This window comes from Lytechinus variegatus, chromosome 1 (assembly GCF_018143015.1).
Source record: "Lytechinus variegatus isolate NC3 chromosome 1, Lvar_3.0, whole genome shotgun sequence".
Lineage (NCBI taxonomy): Eukaryota > Metazoa > Echinodermata > Echinoidea > Temnopleuroida > Toxopneustidae > Lytechinus > Lytechinus variegatus.
In genome coordinates, this window is record NC_054740.1 from 3,090,958 (window position 1) to 3,098,937 (window position 7,980).

Below are 7,980 nucleotides of genomic sequence, written 5' to 3' on the forward strand. Positions count from 1 at the left end.
TATTAATAAAAGAAAAGAAGGGTTTGTATAGCTCCATTCTTGCTTTGTCGGCAAGTGATAATTAACTCGCTAAGTACCCATTCCATACAACACGTCATAGTAGCTTCAAAAACATACTTTTGCTTGGGTTTAAGCTAAATGCGTTAGGAAAGTTTTTCATAGTTACATATATGCAAATAGTTTTGTTGTTCTGCTCTGGAGCACATTGAGCATCTAATCAAGATGGAAATTGCGATTTACAAATCTCATGTATTATTATTTTTATCTTCCATATAACACTGAATTATGTATTGTATCAAGCTGTGGTTTGGTTTTGTGATTTCGTTTTATCATTTCCAATTCATATAACAAAATATATTCGAAGGAAAATATTGTTTTACTGAATTGAAATAATTGAAACAATGTCTAGACCCTAAATGATATCCAACTAATCTATCAATATAAAACTGCAGTTCGTAAAAATAATAGTTTAATCTTTACTTCGACGATCATCATATAAGTGTATCAAGGATATTAATATTCGTTTTAAACCCATCTATATCTTTTTATAAAATTGCGCGTAATAAATTGCGTTGGACAAGTAATCTTTACTTTGATTATGTTAATTATTATTATCTTCCCAATCGAATATCTACCGATGTAACTAACACCGCAATCGAGAGCAGTAATGTAATCAGATGTTTTAGCAAAAAGACAAACTTGTTAAATCTGCAACATTGGGGTAAATTTATATTTTTTACAGGGTGGGGGTTTTAAAGACCCGATTTGAACCGAATTGAAAAGAATATCCTTATTCATTGTTGTTGACGCATCAGATAATTAATACCCCCCCCCCAATTTCTAAGAACATCCTGTCATAAATTGGGAAGCGGATGTGATCAAAGGAGAGGGGTCGGCGTGGACGGGGAGCAAGACTCTCCCAGACTGCACAATAACAAAAGAACAAAAAAAAAATCGATGAGCACAACCAGTTTTGCTGGGGTTCGCTTTTTGCGCGTCTACTTTTTATGATGTGAGAAAGAACAATTTTCCCCGATATGAGAGGGGCTTTTTTGCTCCCCCCGGCCCCCTATATACCCCGCTTATTATGATAAAGGTTTATAAAATATCAATACCGAAATGATGTCGAAATGATATCGAAAGAACACACCAACGTCGGATCGTAATCGACAACCCCCATTAAAGAAATCAAAGAAAGATCGTGGCACAAAAAGGAGGCGGTGAAATATCATGAGTCGACCTCGCGCATGACCGATGTCATAAACACGTCATAACGTTGTATCGTAATCAACGATCATTGTATCTATTCCAGCGAAAGGAAATGATAAATGAGCACTGAAAAAATGTCAAGACTCGGGGAAGGCCTTCGTCCGAGAGTATATGCATGTATCTATATGTCGATAAGTTTAGATTCATTGCGATAATAGCTTCGACGTTCCAGCCGGGGTGACCAGATTTCACAAAATTAAATACGGGACTCTCGGCAAAGCACTACATAGGATCGACCGAGCCAGGCCCCAAAAACCAACAACAAAAAAGGCCACACAATGTTAGACTTGTTAACAAAATATATCAAGAAAGGGAAGGGAGGGCTGGTGGAAAAAAGAAGGAAGCAAGAAATGAATTGAGAGGAAAGAAATAAAAAATTAAGGAAAATTCAAAGGAAAAAGTATGATTATGAGTAAAATTATGATTAAAAGGGAAACAGAAATTAAAGAATAAAAGAAAAGAAAACAAATAACATCTTAAATCAAAAATTCAACCTACAATAGATCCCGATCACGCTAGTTTAAAAACATAATGGTCTATCACAAGATAATCGAAGTACATGTACATGTAAACATAGTGTAATGTACGTACCCTCGGATTTCCGAGGGTAAGTGCGGGCACGGCCAATATTATATAGCACGCGGGAAACCGCGGGCCCGTCTAAACGCCCTAGACTGCTCCCCTTGAATACCCTCGGTTAGACGCGAAAGCCCCCTAGGCTGTTTGCGTGCTCGGGCGTGACGTTTCCCACGGCCGGCACTGTACAGGACATGTGACATACGGGACATTTGTCCATGTGTAAAATGAACGGGGAAAGTGAAATTTCATCAAAATTTATAATTAAATTGATGCAAACCAAAGTAAGTTACGTTTTACATGGTTTATCATGATTGATATATATTTCTCTAATAGCATACACTGAAACAAGACACAGCAAACACTTTAAGACCTTATAAATATTATGAAAGAGGCCTTGCAAATAATTCCATGTGTTAAACGAATGGGGAAAGTGAAATTTCATCAAATTTTATAATTAACTGGATGTAAACCAAAGTAAGTTTTACAAGGATTAGCATGATTTATATCATGTATTTCTATTGTAGTATACGATTAAACAAAACATTAAAAACTTTATGACCTTGTAGTTATGAAAGATTTAATGAATGACTAACTAATTAATATAATTAATGTTATTTATTACATATAGTAATTTTTATTATCAGCCTTTTACCAATATTCAACCTCTGATATAATATAATTTATTTCAATTTACATTATCTTTGCTCCTCATCAAAAAATAACCCTAATTAGAATTACATAGAAATCCTACATGTATGTATAAAGTATGGTGTGTCCCGTACGTCACACATTTGTCCCGTGCGTCGCAAAGATTCATTAGCTGATATAATTAAACAGGAAATTAATTCAGTAAATTAACTTTAATTTTTGGATGTATTGTAATATAAATTAGAACTTTCCAAAGTGTGAAGAAAACTCAACTTTTTTGGCATTCATTAACCTTGGCATTCATTAACTTTACGTTTTCAGAAGAAAAAAAATATAGGGGAAAAAACTTTAGAGTATAAGCTTCAAAATGACATACAATATGTTAGATTTACATGTAAGCAAAGATTCAATTTTGGCTTCAGAGGGGACAATAGCTTGGATCTTCCCATATACACGGGACCTCAATTCCAGCCAAAAGTTACATTTTTTCAAGTTTCTTAAACAATTTTCTAAGCAATTTTGATTTATACTGTTTATACAGTATACAGTTTAAGGCTTACAAAAGCACACTTACTACACCCTCATTCATTCATAAAATACACAATGTGCAATCTGTTGCACTTTGGTAGGAGTTCATACATGTAGAAAGTGTTCAACCTTCACCCATCCCTGGCTCCTGGCATGCAAAGGGTGCAGATGAAAAATTCCACTGTCCATGTGAGCTGTATTATTTTACATGCTGCAGTGAATTGGTGAGGCAAAGAATACATTTTCAATGTGTGTACATGTATGTTTGATGTCCCTTAAGTCACAGTTTTGAGCATTAAGTTTCCCTCACACGCGGGGGGGGGGGGGGGGGGGCACTTCCATTGACGAGTAGATACCATGCGCGACCATGGGGTCTCGAAAAGCTCCCTAAACAAGCATTTTTCATATTCTGAAAATGCATCCCTTAACAAGTATTGGCGTGTGAAACCCGACCCTTAACAAGTATTGGAACCAAAACGATACTCTTGGCAATTCCCTCAAATGAACCCCTAAAGAAGTACAGCGATATTTTATTGTTTGTCACGGGTCCGTCGGTCGTCGGTTTTAACTTTACACACCATTTGGTTTACTACGGCCACACCTCATGCAAATCGGACTCTAAACAAGTGTGTTGGGGCAAAAAGGACATCCTTTATAAAACAATTAAATTTCGTTTTTATCATCCCCGCAAATTTGACCCTAAACACGTAGCTTTCCTTACTAAATAGATACCCTTTTTTCATTATTTTTGTGTTATTGACACCCTGAACATGTTACGTACGTAACGTGCCCTATCTTGAAAAAGACATCCTTTTTTACATGTTTTTTTGTCGTGCATGGTATCCACTCGTCTATAGATGTAAATGGCCTGCAGAGCTTAATGGTTATTTTAAGTGTATTCAAACTTGATACATTTCATGCTTTACACAAAGCAGCAAAATACTACAAGAAAACAAAAACCAAAATTAAAATGTATTTTCTTGACACATAAAGGCCAATGTGTAGTCCAGTATAATTCATCACTGGAAAATGCTTTGCTTTACATAAAAAATACATCATTGTGATTTTGACTGAAACATACAACATTCTTGCTTCATAATATCATCTGCCTTGATTACATCACATCCAAATGTTGTTTGAGAAATAATGAAATATCACATGTATCTACATGTAGCTCAGTATTCTTTGGAATTGTCAATGACAATGACTTTGTCTTAAAGCTTGTGTATAGTTTTGGTAAATCCGCCAAAATGCACTTATCACTATTCCAATGCATTGCTAGCTAATATGAATGGATATGCCCTATAACAGTTATGATGTGGGATATGAAATGAAAATGTGTTTTACAGGATAAATTTTGCGATTTTACATGGAAATTTAACTTGATCGGGTCACCTGATCAAATTACAATATCTGTGTGTTTTTGTCTTTCAATTAAATCCTATTCCAAATCACGGAATGGGCTGAAACTTTTCAAGATACATGTATGTTCTTTGTCTGTAACTTTTGGATATCTAATCACTAAATTTATAAGATAAGTTCTTGAATGCCCATTTTTTAAATTTAAAACAAGCATCGCCGAGAGAGGGCGCTATATATCCAAGATTTGAATATTTGAAATTTTCTCAGAGAAGTGCAGTTGGAAAAATATCTAACGGTCTGTACGCTTCAGAAAGACTGTCATATTAGATGATATTCGATTATCAATCACCATATTGACACTTAACCAAAGCTATACACAGGCTTTAAGTCATATATGTGGTTTAATATTCGTGGTCAATTTCATATCAGAATTAACAATCTGGTTAGAGTCAGTGATTTTCAAATATTTTGGAATGTTGCTCTTCCCAATGTCAAATCAAAAGGATAAAGATGATGTTATTATAGCAAATTATAGCAAATTAATGAAAGTCCAAGCTATTTGAATTGTGACATACGGGACATTTAGAGACTTTAAAGTTGTGTAACATAAAAGATAAATGCACAACAGAGAATCTTTTATGGATTTTGGAAGGCCAGTCGTGACCTCTTTATTCATAAAAAAAAAATTTGTGATCTACAATTCTATTAACGATGTAATATTTCAATTAATATTCACTGTGACATACGGGACCAGACGAAAGCTGGTCTTTTTTAAAAATAAGTTTGTCATTAAAACTCTGTGAATTGGAATAAGCTGGAAATCTCTCATTACCATGTTTTCATCGTGTATCTTATCAAGTTTCAATAGCCAGGAATGAAATGGTGGAATTCAATGGTGTTATTATGTAATAGCTCAAAATATAAACAACCGCGCTGTGACGTACAGGACATGTGACATACGGGACATTTGTCCATGTGTAAAATGAACGGGGAAAGTGAAATTTCATCAAAATTTATAATTAAATTGATGCAAACCAAAGTAAGTTACGTTTTACATGGTCTATCATGATTGATTTCTCTAATAGCATACACTGAAACAAGACATAGCAAACACTTTAAGACCTTATAAATATTATGAAAGAGGCCTTGCAAATAATTCCATGTGTTAAACGAATGGGGAAAGTGAAATTTCATCAAATTTTATAATTAACTGGATGTAAACCAAAGTAAGTTTTACAAGGATTAGCATGATTTATATCATGTATTTCTATTGTAGTATACGATTAAACAAAACATTAAACTTTATGACCTCATAGTTATGAAAGATTTTAATGAATGAACTAACTAATTAATAATAATTAATGTTATTTATTACATATAGTAATTTTATTATCAGCCTTTTACCAATATTCAACCTCTGATATAATATAATTTATTTCAATTTACATTATCTTTGCTCCTCATCAAAAAATAACCCTAATTAGAATTACATAGAAATCCTACATGTATGTATAAAGTATGGTGTGTCCCGTACGTCACACATTTGTCCCGTGCGTCACAAGATTCATTAGCTGATATAATTAAACAGGAAATTAATTCAGTAAATTTACTTTAATTTTTGGATGTATTGTAATATAAATTAGAACTTTCCAAAGTGTGAAGAAAACTCAACTTTTTCTTAATTAGAATCTAAAAAAACATATGCCAAATTGTGACATATGGGACACTGCCTGTTGGACACCACATAATTAACTTAATTAATTTTTAAAATTATTTTTCTCTCAAATGTTTGCATGAACTTAGTACTACAAGTCCCCACAGAAATATTTTCAAATATATAATTTGCATTATCTCTAGATCAAAAAATGTGATGTCCCGTACGTCACGCTAATTAATGATTTCTTGGAATCGTGACCTTGGCATTCATTAACTTTACGTTTTCAGAAGAAAAAAAATATAGGGGAAAAAACTTTAGAGTATAAGCTTCAAAATGACATACAATATGTTAGATTTACATGTAAGCAAAGATTCAATTTTGGCTTCAGAGGGGACAATAGCTTGGATCTTCCCATATACATGTACACGGGACCTCAATTCCAGCCAAAAGTTACATTTTTTCAAGTTTCTTAAACAATTTTCTAAGCAATTTTGATTTTATACTGTTTATACAGTATACAGTTTAAGGCTTACAAAAGCACACTTACTACACCCTCATTCATTCATAAAATACACAATGTGCAATCTGTTGCACTTTGGTAGGAGTTCATACATGTAGAAAGTGTTCAACCTTCACCATCCCTGGCTCCTGGCATGCAAAGGGTGCAGATGAAAAATTCCACTGTCCATGTGAGCTGTATTATTTTACATGCTGCAGTGAATTGGTGAGGCAAAGAATACATTTCAATGTGTGTACATGTATGTTTGATGTCCCTTAAGTCACAGTTTTGAGCATTAAGTTTCCCTCACACGCCGGGGGGGGAGGGCACTTCCATTGACGAGTAGATACCATGCGCGACCATGGGGTCTCGAAAAGCTCCCTAAACAAGCATTTTTCATATTATGAAAATGCATCCCTTAACAAGTATTGGCGTGTGAAACCCGACCCTTAACAAGTATTGGAACCAAAACGATACTCTTGGCAATTCCCTCAAATGAACCCCTAAAGAAGTACAGCGATATTTTATTGTTTGTCACGGGTCCGTCGGTCGTCGGTTTTAACTTTACACACCATTTGGTTTACTACGGCCACACCTCTGCAAATCTGTAAATAGGACTCTTTACAAGTGTGTTGGGCAAAAAGGACATCCTTTATAAAACAATTAAATTTCGTTTTTATCATCCCGCAAATTTGACCCTAAACACGTAGCTTTCATTACTAAATAGATACCCTTTTTTCATTATTTTGTGTTTATTGACACCTGAAACATGTTACGTACGTAACGTGCCCTATCTTGAAAAAGACATCCTTTTTTATGATTTTTTTTGTGTGCATGGTATCCATCGTCTATAGATGTAAATGGCCTGCAGAGCTTAATGGTTATTTTAAGTGTATTCAAACTTGATACATTTCATGCTTTACACAAAGCAGCAAAATACTACAAGAAAACAAAAACAAAATTAAAAATGTATTTCTTGACAATAAAGGCCAATGTGTAGTCCAGTTTATTTCATCACTGGAAAATGCTTTGCTTTACATAAAAATACATCATTGTGATTTTGACTGAAAAATACAACATTCTTGCTTCATAATATCATCTGCCTTGATTACATCACATCCAAATGTTGTTGAGAAAAATAATGGAATTATCACATGTATCTTTTGTCTACATGTGTCAGTATTCTTTTGGAATTGTCAATGACAATGACTTTGTGGAATTCAATGGTGTTATTATGTAATAGCTCAAAATATAAACAACCGCGCTGTGACGTACAGGACATGTGACATACGGGACATTTGTCCATGTGTAAAATGAACGGGGAAAGTGAAATTTCATCAAAATTTATAATTAAATTGATGCAAACCAAAGTAAGTTACGTTTTACATGGTCTATCATGATTGATTTCTCTAATAGCATACACTGAAACAAGACATAG